This window comes from Haliotis rubra, unplaced genomic scaffold (assembly GCF_003918875.1).
Source record: "Haliotis rubra isolate DU_JTF1 unplaced genomic scaffold, ASM391887v1 Scf2435, whole genome shotgun sequence".
NCBI classification, from domain to species: Eukaryota; Metazoa; Mollusca; class Gastropoda; order Lepetellida; family Haliotidae; genus Haliotis; species Haliotis rubra.
In genome coordinates, this window is record NW_025766487.1 from 1 (window position 1) to 24,805 (window position 24,805).

Genomic DNA, 24,805 nt, shown 5'->3' on the forward strand with positions numbered 1-24,805 from the left:
TTCCTCATCCAGCGACGGCCATAAACTCGCAGCAGGAGTGACATGATACCGTATCATATCTTCCCGTGCTGAAAATAAGCAAAACACCATGTTTAATACACATTCAATACATGTACAGTGGAACCACGATGTTCCGTGGGAGGTTTGAAACGACAGCGAGACAAACGGATTGTCGATAATATAGACCATAGCCCCAATAGAGACTCCTTAGAGACAATTACAGGCCGCGACAATGCGTAAAGAGGAATTTAAATGGGCATGTAATCGTTGTTTTGATATACAATCCATCTTAACAGTAATGTCATTATAGGCCATTATATTTCGAAAATACGTTTTAAAAAAAAATAAACCAAAGTTACGCCTTATATATGGCAAAAAAGATCTGTAGTAATTTCAAAAACATCGTCTGTCGTATATAAATACGGACGACACTCATTTTATCGACAGGAAAAGACATTCAAAAGATTCATATTTGTAAATTTTCACAAATTGCAAATGGCGGTGGCCAGTGTCATTCCATCGATACGGCAGTTAAATACGGTCAATTTCAATGCTTATAGATACTCTAAACACCTTAGAATACAATAATCGTCTTCTTAAATACCTTGAATATGCAGCCTAGTAAACATCTTGTCAGTAGAAGACCTCGAAACGATGCTGTAGTCAACGAAATGCAGAGCGATAGCTAGTAAGTGCAGTAGCGATTCTGTTAAAAACAGAGGGGGACGTTGGCAAGGGCAACGGTAACTATATGGAAACGAAGTCAGAACGAGGCGTCATCGAACATTTCCGGCAACGTCAAGCAGCCAGCTACAGCTGCATGCCATGGGGCCAAACACCTGACGCTTTGGGGGGTTAACACCGTTGTCTATGTATTCAAATGCCGGATATACCCTAGTTCACCACACACCCGTAACTGTTGGTTGTCTAAAACATAGCTTTCACTGTCTAAAGACGTGTTAAGATTAGTACCAAAACGATTAGATTCCATGGAAGGACCATTTGTTGTGATGAACATCGGAAGAAAGGCTTTAACTGCCGGCAAAAAGCAAACGACCAAACAAAGGGAAGCAGATCCTGCTTTGACGGCCGTTGTCAGCGGTTTCCGTGGGTGATAAAAGAAAGGGCCGGTTGTGTTTGTTTTGACCCCGAGTATCCACTGTCAACTGGTAAAGGCATGTCGTTCCTGGCCGTTCATCTGACATGGGGCCGTCCGCCTGCTTGTGTGTAGCTGGTGGTGTACGTTTAAGCGTTGCTATACGACTGCAAATGAGAATGAGTCGCCCAAGCAGCAGTTATTGTCAGGTGTGTGTGTGTGGGTGTGGGTGTGGGTGTGGGTGTGTGTAAGTTTCAGTGCAGAATGAATCATCTGGCGGCTGCGATTGGGTGTTATTTGTGTCTTATAATGTACATCCACCCCGTGATTATAACTGACCATGTCTTTGCATTATTTAGTGCTGTCTTTTAAACACGATTACTTGTGCTGAACGTGACCACAGATATTTCAAGCGGGAGACAGTTTGTGCCGAACCCCTCGCCGATAAACTTGCGCCAATAAGCTGACAAGAGTGCTCTCCCTTTGTGCATAGGTCGAGACGAAGCTGGCTGTGAGACATTCCCCCTCAAAATGACAGATACAAGCTAATTAACCTGCTTGCGATGTCAGTATCTTTATTGTGTGCATGATTCAATAAAGAAATATGTACATGTATCTGCACAATTCCAGCTATATCCCCGCTCATCTAAATGCCAAGGCAAGGTCCCGGGCGTGTAATAGTGAGGCAAAGTAGGCGTTAACCGGCAGTCGCTTGTAATGATCCACCTGACATTCAGCACTGGTGGTCCGTACAGGTATTTGGTCAGTGAACCCGATCTACCCTCTGGCCAAGACGTGTTACATAGACAAAGGCCGTGGCCAAAACAACAGGCAAGATTAAAACCCTCTCTTTGATTGAACCTTCCGTTCTAAAGAGTCTAACAAGGTTATAGGTTGGCCGTGTAATAATTCAATTACTCTAGTAACACCACATTTTATCATTACTATGTTCCGTCCAATATACAGTTACACGCTTTTAATTTCCAAGGTCGACATGGAAGTAACGTGCTCCTTCTGTACCCAGTTTATGTACTGGATGATATGTGATGAATAAACCTAAGAAAATCCTGCTCGTTGTGTCCCCCCCGCCGCGACATGGGGAACTATTGCTAAGAGCCAACCATGCCCACTTCTCACTCACTGTCTCACTCACTACTCACTCATTCACTGTCTAGGAGGTAATGAGTGCCACAACTGTCCCAGTATCATACAAGGCACCAGTTGCTACGTGTATCAACTGGATTCAAAATGAGCACTAGACCAGGGCGCAATCCCTCTTTCTGCTTAAGAATATGTATAAATATATCTAAAGACAATGTCACGGTTATTTAAACAGGCGCAAAGAGGGAAGGGAGACCACTCGACCATTCACGTGTACGTGCCCGCAGTACAAACTAAGTGAAGCAATCATAAAATATCCAGTCTACCCGCATCAGCTTTGTATCCGTAGCTACACACGGGTATAGACTTCGTGTTTGTCATCAGACAACTTGTAAAACACTCGAGCTAGAAGACAGCAGCACAGCGGGATACAGCAAATGACCACTGAATATCTTCACGTGTCAGTTAGTTAACTGTCTACAACAACTTCAAGATATCTTAAAACCAGACTTGGTTCAGCTGCCTCCTCCGCTGTGTTGCTGTCACCTTGCTAGTAGATCCAAGGAAGGGAAGGAAAACAGACTACACGTGTATACCATTCATTAATATTTATTAAGATATAATCAAGAAATAGAATAGCATTCGCCTAAAGAAAGTATCTGAATTAGGGGCAAAAAGTATAAACAGTCTCTCATTAGGAAAGAAATAAACTCAGGAAATGTCAGCCAAAGGGTGTGCCAAAACATACTCGATCGAAAGGGTGTGTCCAAATATATGTCCAAAGGGTGTAGCCAAAAGTCCAAAGCTCTCTCTCTCTTGCTGTCTCCTGTGCTCCTCTCTCTCTCCCCCCTCTCTCCTCTCTCCCCTCTCTCTATCTCCCCTCTCTCCCCACTCTCTCTCCTCTCCCTCTCTCCCCTCTCTCTATCTCCCCTCTCTCTCTATCTCTGTCCTCTCTCTCTCTCTCTCGCTCTCTCCCCTCTCTCTCCCCTCTCTCCCTCTCCCCTCTCTCTCTCCCTCTCTCTCAATCCCTGCCTCTCCTCTCATCTCTCTCTCTCCTCTCTCCTCACCCCTCTCTCTCTCTCACACACACACTAACATTCTCGCACACATACACACATACTCATTCATCCAATCACACATGTTACCCTCTCACACACACATTTTACCCTTACACACAGACATACATACATTCACGCACGTACGCACGCACACACAAACACACTGGATGAGGAATCTGCAGAGATTCTCCTCAGAAGGCAGCCACTCTCCTCAGCGCCTTCCTCCACTGGGATGAACCTCTCGCTCCTCCACGAGGCTGTCGTCGTCCTCGTTCCTCATAGACCCAGTAGTCACTGTCGTCGTCACTCGGGACAGGGTAATAGTCGACATAGGTGATGGTGACTGGGGCAGGTAGCGTCTCGCCGTTGTCGGGACAGATCCAGAACGAGGGCAGAAAACACTCAAAGGGTCGGGAGAGGAACTAGGGGACACAGCCTGGGGACGCTACATCCCGGTGAGTGGGGAGGGTAGGAGAAAGGAGGTCATTGGACGAGGCATATAGGAGGATTTTAAAGATGCAAACACACAGAATATTAAGGTGCATAGTCCTTGATTATACACGCTATAGATGCTGACAGAATGTTAGACAGGAATGTTGTGTTAGTGTTGAGTAAATGGGAGACGGGTACCCTTTTCAGTCTGTGACAATATCATGTCACGTATATGCATAAATGGATTATCGAAACAAGGACAATGAAGCTAGCTATTGGGTCGAATCTCAAGAAGATGGAGATGAAATGCATACGCAGTCAGTTCCTCATCCAGCGACGGCCATAAACTCGCAGCAGGGTGACATGATACCGTATCATATCTTCCCGTGCTGAAAATAACCGAAAACACCATGTTTAATACACATTCAAGACATGTACAGTGGAACCACGATGTTCCGTGGGAGGTTTGAAACGACAACCGAGACAAACGGATTGTCGATAATATAGACCATAGCCCCAATAGAGACTCCTTAGAGACAATTACAGGCCGCGACAATGCGTTAGAGGAATTTAAATGGGCATGTAATCGTTGTTTTGATATACAATCCATCTTACAGTAATGTCATTATAGGCCGTATATTTCGAAAATACGTTTTAAAAAAATCAACCAAAGTTACGCCTTATATATGGCAAAAAGATCTGTAGTAATTAAAAACATCGTCTGTCGTATATAAATACGGACGACACTCATTTATCGACAGGAAAAGATATTCAAAAGATTCATATTTGTAAATGTTCACAAATTGCAAATGGCGGCCAGTGTCATCTCCATCGATACGGCAGTTAAATACGGTCAATTTCAATGCTTATAGATACTCTAAACACCTTAGAATACAATAATCGTCTTCTTAAATACCTTGAATATGCAGCCTAGTAAACATCTTGTCAGTAGAAGACCTCGAAACGATGCTGTAGTCAGCGAAATGCAGAGCGATAGTAGCTAGTAAGTGCAGTAGCGATTCTGTTAAAACACAGGGGACGTTGGCAAGCAGCAGCAGTAACTATATGGAAACAGAAGTCAGAACGAGGCGTCATCGAACATTTCCGGCAACGTCAAGCAGCCAGCTACAGCTGCATGCCATGGGGCCAAACACCTGACGCTTTGGGGGTTAACACCGTTGTCTATGTATTCAAATGCCGGATATACCCTAGTTCACCCACACACCCGTAACTGTTGGTTGTCTAAAACATAGCTTTCACTGTCTAAAGACGTGTTAAGATTAGTACCAAAACGATTAGATTCCATGGAAGGACCATTTGTTGTGATGAACATCGGAAGAAAGGCTTTAACTGCCGGCCAAAAAGCAAACGACCAAACAAAGGGAAGCAGATCCTGCTTTGACGGCCGTTGTCATGGTTTCCGTGGGTGATAAAAAGAAGGGCCGGTTGTGTTTGTTTTGACCCCGAGTATCCACTGTCAAACTGGTAAAGGCATGTCGTTCCTGGCCGTTCATCTGACATGGGGGCCGTCCGCCTGCTGGTGTGTAGCTGGTGGTGTACGTTTAAGCTGCTATACGACAGCAAATGAGAATGAGTCGCTCAAGCAGCAGTTATGGTGGGTGTGGGTGTGGGTGTGGGTGTGGGTGTGGGTGTAAGTTTCAGTGCAGAATGAATCATCTGGCGGCTGCGATTGGGTGTTATTTGTGTCTTATAATGTACATCCACCCCGTGATTATAACTGACCATGTCTTTGCATTATTTAGTGCTGTCTTTTTAAACACGATTACTTGTGCTGAACGTGACCACAGATATTTTCAAGCGGGAGACAGTTTGTGCCGAACCCCTCGCCGATAAACTTGCGCCAATAAGCTGACAAGAGTGCTCTCCCTTTGTGCATAGGTCGAGACGAAGCTGGCTGTGAGACATTCCCCCTCAAAATGACAGATACAAGCTAATTAACCTGCTTGCGATGTCAGTATCTTTATTATTGTGCACGATTCAATAAAGAAATATGTACATGTATCTGCACAATTCCAGCTATATCCCCGCTCATCTAAATGCCAAGGCAAGGTCCCGGGCGTGTAATAGTGAGGCAAAGTAGGCGTTAACCGGCAGTCGCTTGTAATGATCCACCTGACATTCAGCACTGGTGGTCCGTACAGGTATTTGGTCAGTGAACCCGATCTACCCTCTGGCCAAGACGTGTTACATAGACAAAGGCCGTGGCCAAAACAACAGAGCAAGATTAAAACCCTCTCTTTGATTGAACCTTCCGTTCTAAAGAGTCTAACAAGGTTATAGGTTGGCCGTGTAATAATTAAATTACTCTAGTAACACCACATTTTATCATTACTATGTTCCGTCAATATACAGTTACACGCTTTTAATTTCCAAGGTCGACATGGAAGTAACGTGCTCCTTCTGTACCCAGTTTATGTACTGGATGATATGTGATGAATAAAACCTAAGAAAATCCGCTCGTTGTGTCCCCCGCCGCGACATGGGGAACTATTGCTAAGAGCCAACCATGCCCACTCACTCCTGTCTCCTCCACTCACTCACTCATTCACTGTCTAGGAGGTAATAGGTGCCACAACTATCCCAGTATCATACAAGGCACCAGTTGCTACGTGTATCAACTGGATTCAAAATGAGCACTAGACGAGGGCGCAATCCCTCTTTCTGCTCTAAGAATATGTATAAATATATCTAAAGACAATGTCACGGTTATTTAAACAGGCGCAAAGAGGAAGGGGGAGACCACTCTCGACCATTCACGTGTACGTGTACAAACTAAGTGAAGCAATCATAAAATATCAGTCTACCCGCATCAGCTTTGTATCCGTAGCTACACGGGTATAGACTTCGTGTTTGTCATCGAACAACTTGTAAAACACTCGGCTAGAAGACAGCAGCACAGCGGGATACAGCAAATGACCACTGAATATCTTCACGTGTCAGTTAGTTAACTGTCTACAACAACTTCAAGATATCTTAAAACCAGACTTGGTTCAGCTGCCTCTCCCGCTGTGTTGCTGTCACCTTGCTAGTAGATCCAAGGAAGGAAGGAAAACAGACTCACGTGTATACCATTCATTAATATTTATTAAGATATAATCAAAGAAATAGAATAGCATTCGCCTAAAAGAAGTATCTGAATTGGGGCCAAAAGTATAAACAGTCTCTCATTAGGAAAGAAATAAACTCGGAAATGTCAGCCAAAGGGTGTGCCAAAACATACTCGATCGAAGGGTGTGTCCAAATATATGTCCAAAGGGTGTAGCCAAAAGTCCAAAGAGGTGAAAGGTATATTAGACAGGCACCAGAACACACCATCTCACACAAGCACACTTACACTCAAACGTACATGCAAAACACATCTTCATCTCCCATACACACTCACACTGAATCAGTCATGCAAAACGCTCTCTCTCTCTCTTACTGTCTCTCCCTGTACTCCTTCCTCTCTCTCTCTCTCTCTCTCTCTCTCTCTCTCTCTCTCCTCTCTCCTCTCTCTCTCTCTCTCTCTCTCTCTCTCTCTCTCTCTCTCTCTCTCTCCCTCTCTCTCTCTCCCTCTCTCTCTCTCTCTCTCTCTCTCTTCTCCCCTCTCCTCCTCTCTCCCTCTCTCCCTCTCTCTCTCCCTCTCTCTCAATCTTTTCTCTCTCTCTCATCTCTCTCTCTCTCTCTCAATCTCTCATCTCTCTCTCTCCCCTCTCTCTCTCTCACACACACACCAACATTCTCGCACACATACACATACTCATTCACATCCAATCACACATATTACCCTCTCACACACACATATTTACCCTTACACACAGACATACATACATTCACGCACGCACGCGCACACACAAACACACTGGATGAGGAATCTACGAGGAAGATTCTCCTCCAGAGGCAGCCCACTCTCCTCAGCGCCTTCCTCACAGGATGAACCTCTCGCTCCTCCACAGAAGCTGTCGTCGTCCTCGTCCTCATAGACCCAGTAGTCACTGTCGTCGTCACTCGGGACAGGGTAATAGTCGACATAGGTGATGGTGACTGGGGCGAGGAGCGTCTCGCCGTTGTCAGGACGGGTCCAGAACAGGGCGAAAACGCTCAAAAGGGTCGGGGAGAGGGCAGGGGACGCAGCCTGGGGACGCTACATCGGTGAGTGGGGAGGGTGGGAGAAAGGAGGGTCGTGGACGAGGGCATATAGGAGGATTTTAAAGATGCAAACACACAGAATATTAAGGTGCATAGTCCTTGATTGTACACGCTATAGATGCTGACAGAATGTTAGGTATAGGAATGTTGTGTTAGTGTTGAGTAAATGGGAGACGGTACCCTTTTCAGTCCGTGACAATATCATGTCGCCTTATATGCATAAATGGATTATCGAAGAACAAGGACAATGAAGCTAGCTATTGGGTCGAATCTCAAGAAGATGGAGATGAAATGCATACGCAGTCAGTTCCTCATCCAGCGACAGCCATAAACTCGCAGCAGGGTGACATGATACCGTATCATATCTTCCCGTGCTGAAAATAACCAAAACATACCATGTTTAATACACATTCAATACATGTACGAAGTGGAACCACGGCATGTTCCGTGGGAGGTTTGAAACGACAAGCGAGACAAACGGATTGTCCATAATATAGACCATAGCCCCAATGAGGGCTCATGAGACGAATTACAGGCCGCGACAATGCGGTAGAGGAATTTAAAATGGGCATGTAATCGTTGAACACGATATACGAAATCCATCTTACAGTAATGTCGTTATAGACCGTATATTTCGAAAATACGTTTAAAAAATAAACCAAAGTTACGCCTTATATATGGCAAAAAAAGATCTGTAGTAATTTACACCGACATCGTCTATCGTATATAAATGCGGACGACACTCATTTTATCGACAGAAAGACATTCAAAGATTCATATTTATGGGAATTTTCACAAATTGCAAATGGCGGCCAGTGTCATCTTCATCGATACGGCAGTTAAATACCACGGTCCAATTTCAGTGCTTATAAGATAACTCTAAACACCTTAGAATACAATAATCGTCTTCTTAAATACCAGCGAATATGCAGCCTAGTAAACATCTTGTCGGTAGAAGACCTCTGAGAACGATGCTGTAGTCAGCGAAATGCAGAGCGATGGCTAGTAAGTGCGAGTAGCGATTCTGTTAAAACAGGGGGACGTTGGCAGCGGCAGCAGGGTAACTATATCAGAGCGGGGAAGTCAGAACGAGGCGTCATCGAACATTTCCGGCAGCGTCAAGCGGCCAGCTTCCGCTGCATGCCATGCGGGCCAAACACCCTGACGCTTTTGGGGGTTATTAACACCGTTGTCTATGTATTCAAATGCCGGATATACCCCTAGTTCATCACACACGCGTAACTGTTGGTTGTCACAGGCGCTAAGCTTTCACTATCTAAAGACGTGTTAAGATTAGCAGCAGGTACCAAAACGATTAGATTCCACAGGAGGATAATTTTATTTAGCGTTGATGTTATCGGAATAACCTTTAACTGCCACCGGCCAAGCAAACGTTTAAGCAAGGGAAAGCAGATCCTGCTTTGACGGCCATTGTCATGGTTTCCGTGGGTGATGAAAAGAAGGAGCCAGTGTGTTTGTTTTGACCCCAGTATTCACCAGCCGAAGCTGGTGAAGGCAGCTATCGTTCCTGGCCGTTCATCTGGCATAGAGAGGGGACCGTCCACCACCTGCTGGTGGCAGCTGGTGGTGTACGCGTTTAAAGCTGCTGCTCTGACGGCAAATGAGAATGGAGTCAGTTCAAGCAGCAGTTATGGTGGGGGGTGTGTGTGTGTGTGTGTGTGTGTGTGTGTGTGTGGTGTGTGTGTGTGTGTGTGTGTGTGTGTGTGTGTGTGTGTGTGTGGGAGTGTGTGTGTGTGTGGTATTGTGTGTGTGTGTGTGTGTGTGTGTGGGTGTTAATGGGTGTGGGGGTCGGGGTGGGGATAGAGTGGGGTGGATTGTGGGTGTGGGTGTAAAGTTTCAGTGCAGGAGAATGAATCATCTGGCGGCTGCGATTGCAGGTGTTGTGTTGTGTCTTATAATGCCCATCCACCCACGATTATAACTGACCATATCTTTGCATTGTTATTTATTTAGTGCTGTCTTTTGTAAGCTTGATTTCTTGTGCTGAACAGCTGACCACAGATATTTCCAAGCAGAACGGTTTGACGCCGGGGCCTACGCCGATAAACTTGCGCCAATAAGCTGACAAGAATTACTCTCCCCTTTGTGCATGGAGTCAGGGCAGAAGCTGGCTGTGTGAGACATTCCCCTCAAAATGACAGATACAAGCTAATTAACCTGCTTTTGCGATGTCAATCTTTATTATTATTACTTACCGATTCAATAAAAGAAATATGTACATCGTATGTGCACAATTCCAGCTATATTCCCGCTCATCTAAATGCCGAGAGCGGATACGGGCGATAATGAGTAAAGAGGCAAAGTAGGCGTTAACCGGCAGTCGCTTTGTAATGAATCCACCTGACATTCCAGCACTGGTGGTCCGTACAGGTATTTGGTCAGTGAACCCGATCTACCCTCTGGCCAAGACGTGTTACACATAGACAAAGGCCGTGGCCAAAACAACAGAGCAAGATTAAAACCACTCTCTTTGATTGGGCGCTTCCGTTCCTAAAAGGAATCTAACAAAGGTTATAGGTTGGCCGTTAGCCAATAATTAGAATTACTTTCTAGTAACACCACATTTTATCATTACCATGTTCCGTCCAATATACAGTTACACGCTTTTAATAATTTCCAAGGTCGGCATGGAGTAACGTGCTCCTTCATGTACCCAGTTTATGTACTGGATGATTGTGATAGATAAAACCTAAAGAAAATCCGCTCGTTGTCCCCGCTGCGACATGGAACTATTGCTAGAGCCAACCATGCCCTCACTCACTGTCTCACTCTATGCTGCTCATTCACTGTCTAGGAGGTAATGAGTGCCACAACTATCCCAGTATCATACAAGGCACCAGTTGCTACGTGTATCAACTGGATTCAAAATGAGCACTAGACGAGGAGCGCAATCCCTCGTCTGCTAAGAATATGTATATAAATATATCTAAAGACAATGTCACGGTTAAACGGAAGGCGCAAGAGGAAGGGAGACCACTCTTTGCGCCATTTAAATGACATTAGATATATTTATACATATTCTTAGGCAGAAAAGAGGATTAGCTCGTCTAGTGCTCATTTGAATCCAGTTGATACACGTAGCAACTGGTGCCTTATGATACTGGGACAGTTGTGGCACTCATTACCTCCTAGACAGTGAATGAGTGAGTGAGTGAGTGAGACAGTGAGTGAGTGGGCATGGTTGGCTCTTAGCAATAGTTCCCCCATGTCGCGGCGGGGGGACACAACGAGCGGATTTTCTTAGGTTTATTCATCACATATCATCCAGTACATAAGCACCGGGTACAGAAGGAGCACGTTACTTCCATGTCGGCCTTGGAAATTAAAAGCGTGTAACTGTAGACGGAACATGAAATGATAAAATGTGGGTGGTACTAGAGTAGTGAATTATTATTAATATATAACCTTGTTAGACTCTTTAGAACGGAAGGTTCAATCAAAGAGAGGGTTTTAATCTTGCCTGTTGTTTTGGCCACGGCCTTTGTCTATGTAACACGTCTTGGCCAGAGGGTAGATCGGGTTCACTGACCAAATACCTGTACGGACCACCAGTGCTGAATGTCAGGTGGATCATTACAAGCGACTGCCGGTTAACGCCTACTTTTGCCTCATATTACACGCCCGGGACCTTGGCATTTAGATGAGCGAGATTGTGCAGATACATGTACTGCTTTGATGAATCGTGCGCACAATAAAGATACTGACATCGCAAGCAGGCTAATTAGCTTGTATCTGTCTGAGGAATGTCTACAGCCAGCTTCGTCTCGACCTATGCACAAAGGGAGCACTGCTTGTCGCTTATTGGCGCAAGTTTATCGGCGAGGTTTGGCACAATGCCTCCTTGGAAACTATCATGAAGTCCGCATTCGCTGGAAGTAATCGTGTTTAAAAGGCAGCACTAAATATTAAAGAGCATGGTCAGTTATAATCACGGGGTGGATGTACATAAAAGACACAAATAACACCCAATCGCAGCCGCCAGATGATTCATTCTGCGACTTACACCACACACCCACTACACACACACCCACACCCACCCACACCCACACCCACCCACACCCACACCCCACAATAACTGCTGCTTAGGCGACTCATTTCTCATTTGCTGTCGTATAGCAGCAAACGCTACCACCAGCTACACACAAGCAGGCGGACGGACCCCATGTCAGATGAACGGCCGGAACGACATGCCTTTACCAGTTTGACAGTGGATACTCGGGGTCCAGCCAAACGCAACCGGCTTCTTTTTGTCGCCACGAGAGCCATGACGGCGGCCGTCAAGAAGCGGGATCTTAGCTGCGGCACGTTTGGTCGTTTTGGCTTTGGCCCGGCGGTTAGGCCTTTCTTCCGTGTTTAAATGCAACCGTGGTCGGCTTCCGCGGAATCACAATCGTTTGGGGTACTGAATCTTGTACGTCTTTGGGCAATTGAAATCTGTGATGCCAGACGGCCAACGGTTGCGGGTGTGGTGAACTTGCAGGGTGTATCCGGCATTTGAATACGCAGACGGCGATTTGCCCCAAAGGCGTCGGGTGTTTTATTTGTGGCGTACGGCAGCTCAATGGCGTTGCCGATGTTTCGATGACGCTTCGTTTACTGACTTCGTTTCGCCTTAGTTGCAGATTTGCCAACGTCCCCTCTATTTTCCACAGAATCGCTACTGCAACTTATCTTTCTGCACCTAGGTCGACTTCCAATCATTTCGAAGATGTCACCCCGACTGAATGTTTACTAGGCTGTATTCAAGGTATTTAAGAAATGAGATGACTTTCGTGGTACCCACGAAATATAGTCTTTGGCTTTCTGTCGTCAAAATAAATTGATAATCATATTTACCGCTGACGAGCGATGTTCAAACCACTACCGTCTTTTGCCATATGAGCGTAACTGAGTTGTGCAAACATATTTTCGAAATATACATTCACGTGCACTGTAGTAACTATCAAACAACGATACCATGCCCATTTAATGCACTACAGCATTGATAGCGGCCTTACTATCTGAACTCTATTGAAGGCATGATCTGTTATGGACGGCTCGTTGTCTCGCTGATCGTCCACTCCCGCATTGGTAATGACCGATGGCTGTTTGTTCGCGAGCCTGTTACGACATCATGTCGCTCGCAACGCTGTTATGACGCGTCTCTGATAATCCGTGTAATGCACATTCTCCATCTTCAGTCGGCAATAACCTTCATGACTTTGAACTCGTAATCCCGACGGCTCACATATAGCTGTTTGTAATTGTCGAGACGAAAAAGTGCCGTCTCCCCATTTACTCGGCACTAACCTGGCATTATATTCTGATAAACATCTGCCAGCATGTATGTCAGACCTCGCTCTCTGCCTCCTTTCACCAGCGTCCCCGAACCGTCTGCCCTATCGGGCAGCTGTGTTTCACCGTTCTGGTGCGTCTGACAACGGCAATTTACCTCGCCTATCAAACCCTGATACGTGACTGTTTTGGTATTCACTGGTCTGCGGTGGACGACGGCACTTTAAACGGAGCTTGAAAGGTTCATCACAACGACTGAAGTGACTTTTCTGGAAGGAGAATCTTCTCGTATGAATCATGTCGGCGCCAGAGGCAACATCATTATTGACCAATTCAATGAACAATGCTTCTGTGTATGTCGACGAAGAATGTTGACCATTATTGATCGAAGCCGAAGAAGACCAGAGAATTGAGGAAACCAGAAGGGGAAGAGGAAGAGGAAGAGCGAAGGTGAAGGGGAGATGAAGAAGAAACGAAGAAGGAAAAGGAAAGAGTACGGGGAAGACGAGAGCGTTTACGCTGACTATTCTCTGTACTACCTTTCACCTCTTTTTGAACTTTTATTACACCACGGACGCCTTTGGACGCCACTTTCGTCGGTATCATTTTTGACTTTTCCCTGACTTTGACATTTCAGTTTGAAGACTTCATTGCACGGCTGGTCGAATATAACCCCAGGCGAGTATCTTTATTCTATTTCTTGATTATATCTTAATAAAATGACCAATGAATGATGCCACGCGACAGTCTGTTCCTTCCTTCGCTGAATCTACTAACTGGTGACAGCAACACGGCGGAGGGCAGCTGAGCTTAAGTCTGGTGGAATATCTTGGTTGTTGGCGAACAGTTAACCTTTGACGCGTGGCGATATTCGTCGATCATTTGCTGTATCCCATCTGTGCTGCCGGTGTTTACAAGTTGTCACGATGACAAACACGAGTCACCGTGTTGGCAACTACATTCTATTGCTGCATTGCGATGATAAAGGTATTCTCCCTTCCTCTTTGCGCCTCGGCAAACAGGCATTAACGAATATATTTATACGCTATTCTTGGGCGAAAGGATTGCGTGCTTCATTTAGTCGGTCGATACGCATGGCAACTGGTACCTTATGTTTGATTAATGACGCTCGTATCACGAACGTGGGAATGACGGTGGTGGTGCAGTATTGATGAGCATCGATTTCTTAACAGTTCCCCATGTCGCGACCAGCGTGAATTACTAACAGGTTTTATTCATCTGTCATCCAGTAAACGGAAGAAGGGCGCGTTCCATGTAGACGCTGACGTATTGAGCCGGGTTTTAATGATAAAAGATATTGATTACCCAAATTGACGAATTATTTTGCGGCAACCTGGCTGTTGATTTCTTAGAACAGTTCAGAAATCTTGCCTGTGACCGACTGCACCAATATGTGGCGTCTTCGCGCAAACCAACACTTACCGAATAACGAATAATCGGAGGACTCGACGACGATTCTTTGTCACTATTACGCAGCGGCATTGAATGAGCGAGGATAACAGATTGATGCGAATAATATTTTACTTTGATGAATCGTGCTGGCATAAAGACCGCGACATCGCGAAACGAGCTTCTTTGACATCTGTTTTGAGAATACCGGCCGGCTCATTATGCACAAAGGAGCACTTCTTAATCAACTTATTGACTTTGGTTAAACTGCCTCGCTGAGCAAATAATGCAAAGAATTTTTATCGGTCGAGATTGTCACGTTGAATAAAGACACAAACTTCTTTATCTCTGCTGGCTGCCACCCGCCCGCGCCCGCGCCACGCCCACAATATTGCTGTGACGACTTTCGCTGCTGTCGTAGCAACTTAACGTACACCGCCGGCTACGCACCGAGCGGGCGGACGAGCAATAATCGGTTTGACATGCTACGGACGATGAATACTCGGGGTCCATCTTACGGAAAACTTCGCTGTTTAACGACATCGCTGGGATATAACTTTCCTTGTTCGATGGATTTCTTTGACCGGCAGTTAAGGCAGCTTTCTTCCGATGTTCATCTGTTCTTCAAGATCTAATGGTGGTACAATCTTAACGCGTCTTTAGACATTGAGAATCATGTTTTAGACGGCCAACGGTTACCTGATGACGAATCATGAACAACGATGTTAACGTAGTGTTGGCTTTATTAACATCGGCGCCGCTTTGTTTGTTAGCGAATGTTCGATGACCTCGTCTGACTTCGTTTCCGTGCGCCAGCGTCTATCTGTTTTAACAGATAACTTCTGCATTTCGTTGACTATCTTTCGAATTTCTACTGACTGAATCGTTTACTGAGCTTGCATATTCAGATTTAGGAACGTTATGTGACCGGAACGCATTAACCGACATGTTCGCTGCCGTATCGTGGAATTGACACTGACACCGACGCGAACTATTAATTTACGGAAATATGATCAACGAATACTGTCGACAAAATGATAGTCATGTTATGCGACGAACGATGAACTTTTAAAACACTACGAGTCTTTTGCCGCCTTATAAAATGACTTTGGTTTTATTTTTTTAAAACGTATTTTCGAAACATTTCTCTTGTTGACCGAGATTGTATATCGAAACGGCGATTACGTACTTAAATGCTTCTAACATTGTCGCGTCTTTGTCTGAAATTTCGACGAACCTTATTCTGTTTATCGACTGATACGTTTGTTCGCTGTTTTCGTTCAATACTCCACATTCCCTTCAACCGATGACTGACCGTGTTTTTGATTGACTCGCGCGGGAAAATAATGATACGACATCGCCCTCTTCTACCGGTTATGACGATATGTAGACGATTCGACTTTGCGTGTGCATTTCATCTCCGTATCTCTTGAATTCGACAACCAACTTTAACTTCGTCTTGTTTCGACAATCGATTTATTCGCTGTAGTACTGAGCGTGATATTATCGGGGACGGATGCCGTCTTTCGGTTATGGCTGCTGGCACGATGCGATCTGTATTCACCCGATAAACGTCTACAGCGTCATGTCGGGACGCTTCCACCCGCTGTATTACCGATATTGTTTACGCTTTAAAATCATCACCTTATGCTACCTCGTCAATGTTCCCTCTTTCCTTTCACCGATATTGGCGTCGAACTGCGTCACCTTCCTGATGTTTTCGCACCGTTCGAGACTTGATCTGATGACCGACGGCACTTCCCCGGTCGCCATAGGCTTTATTACCGATACGTGACGGCGACTACTGGTCTGAGACGTGCTAACGGAAACGGTTCATCCTGGAAGACTGATGATACGTCTGGAGGAATCTATCGTTTCATCATCTATTGTTTGATATTCGCGCGCCGACAGACATCTCAACTCTTCATATTCTTAATATCAACGATGATGATGAAAGAACGGCTGAATTGAATGACGAATGATATGTCGATGAATCTTGATTATTGAAGACGGAGACAGAGAAGACGAAGGGGAAGGAAGGAAACTAAGAGGAAGACGGAAGATTAAGGAAATTTTGAGGAAGACATTGAAGAGGAGAGCGTTTTATGACTGATTCGATATTGGTAACACTGGAGATGGTTTTATGTGCGTTTGATAATTCTTTGATGATCGAGATGTTGATGTTTACGGTGCGCATTCTAATATGCTACTCTTTTGGACTTTATTTACGCCACTGGTTATATTCGGACATACTTCGTCGGTATGTTTTGACTTTATTCCCATTTTATTCTTTCTAATGAACTGTTTATGCCGACTTTAATTCGAATGCTGGGCGAATCGCTATTCGGCTATTGATTATATCTTCTGTCAAAATGATGATAACGTGGTCTCGTTTTCGCTCGCTGGATCTACTGACGGCGGAACGTGGTCTGATTTTAGGTATCTTGGTTGTTGAAATTAACTGGCGACGCGTGACGATATTCGATGCGCTGCTGTATCCCCGCCGGTATTCACAGCCGGTGTTTACAGGCGATCGCGATGACAAGCTTGTGGCTAACTGCGATTACAGCGATGCGGTGAGCTGAATATTTTATGGGCCCAGCTTCATATTTGTACGCGTACGCGTGAATGAATGCCCTTCCTGCTTTGCTAAACCCGGGCATCTTTGAGCATGTTGCCGCTGTTCTTGGGCGAAAGAGGATTTGCGCTCTCGTCGGGTAACGATCCGGTCGATACGCGGCGGCTTGGTGCTTAGCGGTTTGGTGTGCGCTCATTACGCTCTGGGCGTAGACCGGTATTGAACGACGTTCCCCGTAATGGCAGTTTTCTTAAGGTTTTATTCATCACGTATCATCCAGTACGCGAGAACGAAGGCGTTCCACTTCAATGATAAACAGCCAAAGCGTGTGGCAGTTTGTCGTGATTACTAGGCGTTAATTAAAACGGCTGGCTGTTGGGCTCTTGAGAACGGAGTTCAATCAAGAAGGGTTTTAATATAACGCTATTTGGCTCGACGCGGCCTTTATTCTGGCGAATCATGCTGACCGAATACCTGTACCGGACACCGGTGCTGTCGGGGTGGACTCATTGGCTGCGGTCAACGCCTGCCTTACGCCCGAGACCTTAACGAGGATATCTGGCACGTATATTATGTTCTTTGACCGAATCGTGCCTGCAATATGCTGACATCGCAACGAAGCTTTATTGTCTGTCGTTTGAAATTCAATATGCAGCCAGCTCGTCTCGACCTAACTCGGCTTTGACGCAGATTTGGTACCACTGGCACAATCGTTTAAAGAACAGCGCCGTAATGAACATCGGTCAGTGCATGTCACGGGGTGAATCTATTTATAAAGATTTCGTAACGCAATCGCGGCTATCGACCGTTACTGCACTGAAAACTTGCCACGCACGCACGCCTACGCCCACAATAACGGCGGGCGACTCATTTGCTGATCGTATACCAAGCGCCACCAGCTGCCTGAAACGACGGACGGCTTACATGTCGGCCGAACGGCATGCTTTACCGGTTTGACGGTCAGTTCTCGGTCAAGCTAACTTTAATCGACGCCTTTGCCGCAACGGCCGTCGAAAGCGGTTCTGCTTTCGCATTTGGTCGTTTATACGGCCGACGGTCAAAGCACTGTTTCCGGAATTCTGGCTTTAAATGTTCGCCTGAATATCTTCACGTGTCAGTTAGTTAACTGTCTACAACAACTTCAAGATATCTTAAAACCAGACTTGGTTCAGCTGCCTCTCCCGCTGTGTTGCTGTCACCTTGCTAGTAGATCCAAGGAAGGAAGGAAAACAGACTCACGTGTATACTATTCATTAATATTTATTAAGATATAGTCAAGAAACAGAATAGCATTCGCCTAAAGAAAGTATCTGAATTGGGGCCAAAAGTATAAACAGTCTCTCATTAGGAGAGAAATAAACTCGGAAATGTCAGCCAAAGGGTGTGCCAAAATATACTCGATCGAAAGGGTGTGTCCAAATATATGTCCAAAGGGTGTAGCCAAAAACCCCAAAAGAGGTGAAAGGTATATTAGACGGTCACCAAAACACACCATCTCACACAAGCACACTTACACTCAAAAGTACATGCAAAACACATCTTCATCTCCCATACACACTCACACCCAATCAGTCATGCAAAACGCCCTCTCTCTTACTGTCTCACTCTCTCTCTCTCTCTCTCTCTCTCTCTCTCTCTCTCTCTCTCTCTCTCTCTCTCTCTCTCTCTCTCTCTCTCTCTCTCTCTCTCTCTCTCTCTCTCTCTCTCCTCTCTCTCTCTCTCTCTCTCACACACACTCTCACACCTCTCTCTCTCTCTCTCTCTCTCTCTCACACACACACACTCTCTCTCACTCTATCTCTCACACATACTCATACACATCCAATCACACATGCTACCCTCTCACACACACACATTTTACCCTTACACACAGACATACATACACGCACGCACGCACGCACACACGCACGCGCACGCACAAACACACTGGATGAGGAATCTACGAGAAGATTCTCCTCCAGAAGGCAGCCACTCTCCTCAGCGCCTTCCTCACAGGATGAACCTCTCGCTCCTCCACGAAGCTGTCGTCGTCCTCGTCCTCATAGACCCAGTAGTCACTGTCGTCGTCACTCGGGACAGGGTAATAGTCGACATAGGTGATGGTGACTGGGGCAGGGAGCGTCTCGCCGTTGTCAGGACGGGCCCAGAACGGGGCGAAAACACTCAAGGGGTCGGGAGAGGGGCAAGGGGACGCAGCCTGGGGACGCTACATCGGTGAGTGGGGAGGGTAGGAGAAAGGAGGGTCATTGGACGAGGCATATAGGAGGATTTTAAGAAACAAACACACAGAATATTAAGGTGCATAGTCCTTGATTATACACGCTATAGATGCTGACAGAATGTTAGACAGGAATGTTGTGTTAGTGTTGAGTAAATGGGAGACGGGTACCCTTTTCAGTCCCTGACAATATCATGTCACTTATATGGATAAATGGATCATCGAAACAAAGACAATGAAGCTAGCTATTGGGTCGAATCTCAAGAAGATGGAGATGAAATGCATACACAGTCGGATTCCTCATCCAGCGACGGCCATAAACTCGCAGCAGGAGTGACATGATACCGTATCATATCTTCCCGTGCTGAAAATAACCAAAACACCATGTTTAATACACATTCAATACATGTACAGTGGAACCACGATGTTCCGTGGGAGGTTTGAAACGACAGCGAGACAAACGGATTGTCCATAATATAGACCATAGCCCCAATAGAGACTCCTTAGAGACAATTACAGGCCGCGACAATGCGTTAGAGGAATTTAAATGGGCATGTAATCGTTGTTTTGATATACAATCCATCTTACAGTAATGTCATTATAGGCCGTATATTTCGAAAATACGTTTTAAAAAAATAAACCAAAGTTACGCCTTATATATGGCAAAAAAAGATCTGTAGTAATTTAAAAACATCGTCTGTCGTATATAAATACGGACGACACTCATTTTATCGACAGGAAAAGACATTCAAAAGATTCATATTTGTAAATTTTCACAAATTGCAAATGGCGGCCAGTGTCATCTCCATCGATACGGCAGTTAAATACGGTCAATTTCAATGCTTATAGATACTCTAAACACCTTAGAATACAATAATCGTCTTCTTAAATACCTTGAATATGCAGCCTAGTAAACATCTTGTCAGTAGAAGACCTCGAAACGATGCTGTAGTCAACGAAATGCAGAGCGATAGCTAGTAAGTGCAGTAGCGATTCTGTTAAAAACAGAGGGGGACGTTGGCAACGGCAACGGTAACTATATGGAAACGAAGTCAGAACGAGGCGTCATCGAACATTTCCGGCAACGTCAAGCAGCCAGCTACAGCTGCATGCCATGGGGCCAAACACCTGACGCTTTGGGGGGTTAACACCGTTGTCTATGTATTCAAATGCCGGATATACCCTAGTTCATCACACACCCGTAACTGTTGGTTGTCTAAAACATAGCTTTCACTGTCTAAAGACGTGTTAAGATTAGTACCAAAACGATTAGATTCCATGGAAGGACCATTTGTTGTGATGAACATCGGAAGAAAGGCTTTAAAAAAAGCAAAAAGGGAAGCAGATCCTGCTTTGACGGCCGTTGTCATGGTTTCCGTGGGTGATGAAAAGAAGGGCCGGTTGTGTTTGTTTTGACCCCGAGTATTCACTGTCAAACTGGTGAAGGCATGTCGTTCCTGGCCGTTCATCTGACATGGGGGCCGTCCGCCTGCTGGTGTGTAGCTGGTGGTGTACGTTTAAGCTGCTATACGACAGCAAATGAGAATGAGTCGCTCAAGCAGCAGTTATATGGTGGGTGTGGGTGTGGGGTAGGGTGTGGGTGTGGGTGTGGGTGTGGGTGTGGGTGTGGGTGTGTGTAAGTTTCAGTGCAGAATGAATCATCTGGCGGCTGCGATTGGGTGTTATTTGTGTCTTATAATGTACATCCACCCCGTGATTATAACTGACCATGTCTTTGCATTATTTAGTGCTGTCTTTTTAAACACGATGACTTGTGCTGAACGTGACCACAGATATTTCCAAGCGGGAGACAGTTTGTGCCGAACCCCTCGCCGATAAACTTGCGCCAATAAGCTGACAAGAGTGCTCTCCCTTTGTGCATAGGTCGAGACGAAGCTGGCTGTGAGACATTCCCCCTCAAAATGACAGATACAAGCTAATTAACCTGCTTGCGATGTCAGTATGTTTATTGTGTGCACGATTCAATAAAGGAATATGTACATGTATCTGCACAATTCCAGCTATATTCCCGCTCATCTAAATGCCAAGGCAAGGTCCCGGACGTGTAATAGTGAGGCAAAGTAGGCGTTAACCGGCAGTCGCTTGTAATGATCCACCTGACATTCAGCACTGGTGGTCCGTACAGGTATTTGGTCAGTGAACCCGATCTACCATCTGGCCAAGACGTGTTACATAGACAAAGGCCGTGGCCAAAACAACAGGCAAGATTAAAACCCTCTCTTTGATTGAACCTTCCGTTCTAAAGAGTCTAACAAGGTTATAGGTTGGCCGTGTAATAATTAAATTACTCTAGTAACACCACATTTTATCATTACTATGTTCCGTCCAATATACAGTTACACGCTTTTAATTTCCAAGGTCGACATGGAAGTAACGTGCTCCTTCTGTACCCAGTTTATGTACTGGATGATATGTGATGAATAAAACCTAAGAAAATCCGCTCGTTGTGTCCCCCGCCGCGACATGGGGAACTATTGCTAAGAGCCAACCATGCCCACTCACTCACTGTCTCACTCACTCACTCACTCATTCACTGTCTAGGAGGTAATGAGTGCCACAACTATCCCAGTATCATACAAGGCACCAGTTGCTACGTGTATCAACTGGATTCAAAATGAGCACTAGACCAGGAGCGCAATCCCTCTTTCTGCCTAAGAATATGTATAAATATATCTAAAGACAATGTCACGGTTATTTAACACAGACGCAAGAGGGAAGGGAGACCACTCTCGACCATTCACGTGTACGTGTACAAACTAAGTGAAGCAATCATAAAATATCCAGTCTACCCGCATCAGCTTTGTATCCGTAGCTACACACGGGTATAGACTTCGTGTTTGTCATCAGACAACTTGTAAAACACTCGGCTAGAAGACAGCAGCACAGCGGGATACAGCAAATGACCACTGAATATCTTCACGTGTCAGTTAGTTAACTGTCTACAACAACTTCAAGATATCTTAAAACCAGACTTGGTTCAGCTGCCTCTCCCGCTGTGTTGCTGTCACCTTGCTAGTAGATCCAAGGAAGGAAGGAAAACAGACTCACGTGTATACTATTCATTAATATTTATTAAGATATAGTCAAGAAACAGAATAGCATTCGCCTAAAGAAAGTATCTGAATTGGGGCCAAAAGTATAAACAGTCTCTCATTAGGAGAGAAATAAACTCGGAAATGTCAGCCAAAGGGTGTGCCAAAACATACTCGATCGAAAGGGTGTGTCCAAATATATGTCCAAAGGGTGTAGCCAAAAACCCAAAAAGGGTGAAAGGTATATTAGACGGTCACCAAAACACACCATCTCACACAAGCACACTTACACTCAAAGTACATGCAAAACACATCTTCATCTCCCATACACACTCACACCCAATCAGTCATGCAAAACGCCCTCTCTCTTACTGTCTCACCTACTACTCCTCTCTCTCTCTCTCTCTCTCTCTCTCTCTCTCTCTCTCTCTCTCTCTCTCTCTCTCTCTCTCTCTCTCTCTCTCTCTCTCTCTCTCTCTCTCTCTCTCTCTCTCTCTCTCACTCACACACTCTCACTCTCTCCCCCTCTCTCTCTCTCTCTCTCTCTCTCTCTCACACACACACACACACACACTCTCTCCCTCACACACTCATACACATCCAATCACACATGCTACCCTCTCACACACACACACATTTACCCTTACACACAGACATACATACACGCACGCACGCACGCACGCACGCACGCACGCACGCGCACACAAACACACTGGATGAGGAATCTACGAGAAGATTCTCCTCCAGAAGGCAGCCACTCTCCTCAGCGCCTTCCTCACAGGATGAACCTCTCGCTCCTCCACGAAGCTGTCGTCGTCCTCGTCCTCATAGACCCAGTAGTCACTGTCGTCGTCACTCGGGACAGGGTAATAGTCGACATAGGTGATGGTGACTGGGGCAGGGAGCGTCTCGCCGTTGTCAGGACGGGCCCAGAACAGGGCGAAAACACTCAAGGGTCGGGAGAGGGGCAAGGGGACGCAGCCTGGGGACGCTACATCGGTGAGTGGGGAGGGTAGGAGAAAGGAGGGTCATTGGACGAGGCATATAGGAGGATTTTAAAGAAACAAACACACAGAATATTAAGGTGCATAGTCCTTGATTATACACGCTATAGATGCTGACAGAATGTTAGACAGGAATGTTGTGTTAGTGTTGAGTAAATGGGAGACGGGTACCCTTTTCAGTCCCTGACAATATCATGTCACTTATATGGATAAATGGATCATCGAAACAAAGGACAATGAAGCTAGCTATTGGGTCGAATCTCAAGAAGATGGAGATGAAATGCATACACAGTCGGTTCCTCATCCAGCGACGGCCATAAACTCGCAGCAGGAGTGACATGATACCGTATCATATCTTCCCGTGCTGAAAATAACCAAAACACCATGTTTAATACACATTCAATACATGTACAGTGGAACCACGATGTTCCGTGGGAGGTTTGAAACGACAGCGAGACAAACGGATTGTCGATAATATAGACCATAGCCCCAATAGAGACTCCTTAGAGACAATTACAGGCCGCGACAATGCGTTAGAGGAATTTAAATGGGCATGTAATCGTTGTTTTGATATACAATCCATCTTACAGTAATGTCATTATAGGCCGTATATTTCGAAAATACGTTTTAAAAAATAAACCCAAGTTACGCCTTATATATGGCAAAAAAGATCTGTAGTAATTTAGAAACATCGTCTGTCGTATATAAATACGGACGACACTCATTTTATCGACAGGAAAAGACATTCAAAAGATTCATATTTGTAAATTTTCACAAATTGCAAATGGCGGCCAGTGTCATCTCCATCGATACGGCAGTTAAATACGGTCAATTTCAATGCTTATAGATACTCTAAACACCTTAGAATACAATAATCGTCTTCTTAAATACCTTGAATATGCAGCCTAGTAAACATCTTGTCAGTAGAAGACCTCGAAACGATGCTGTAGTCAACGAAATGCAGAGCGATAGCTAGTAAGTGCAGTAGCGATTCTGTTAAAAACAGAGGGGGGACGTTGGCAACGGCAACGGTAACTATATGGAAACGAAGTCAGAACGAGGCGTCATCGAACATTTCCGGCAACGTCAAGCAGCCAGCTACAGCTGCATGCCATGGGGCAAAACACCTGACGCTTTGGGGGGGTTAACACCGTTGTCTATGTATTCAAATGCCGGATATACCCTAGTTCACCACACACCCGTAACTGTTGGTTGTCTAAAACATAGCTTTCACTGTCTAAAGACGTGTTAAGATTAGTACCAAAACGATTAGATTCCATGGAAGGACCATTTGTTGTGATGAACATCGGAAGAAAGGTTTAAACAAAGGGAAGCAGATCCTGCTTTGACGGCCGTTGTCATGGTTTCCGTGGGTGATAAAAGGAAGGGCCGGTTGTGTTTGTTTTGACCC

The 24,805-nt window shown here is 45.4% G+C and overlaps 2 long non-coding RNA genes across 2 annotated transcripts; both read right to left on the reverse strand.

The window, feature by feature from the left end:
- Positions 1 to 3,672: 3,672 nt before the first annotated feature.
- Positions 3,673 to 4,705, reverse strand: LOC124278924. The gene is made up of 3 exons (XR_006899216.1): positions 4,604 to 4,705; positions 4,002 to 4,076; positions 3,673 to 3,700 (listed from the first exon to the last, which is right to left on the reverse strand). It is a non-coding gene; the product is annotated as an uncharacterized LOC124278924 (long non-coding RNA).
- A 3,096-nt stretch (positions 4,706 to 7,801) lies between these two features.
- On the reverse strand, positions 7,802 to 24,304 carry LOC124278925. The gene is made up of 3 exons (XR_006899217.1): positions 24,286 to 24,304; positions 8,136 to 8,210; positions 7,802 to 7,831 (listed from the first exon to the last, which is right to left on the reverse strand). It is a non-coding gene; the product is annotated as an uncharacterized LOC124278925 (long non-coding RNA).
- Between the last annotated feature and the right edge of the window lie 501 nt (positions 24,305 to 24,805).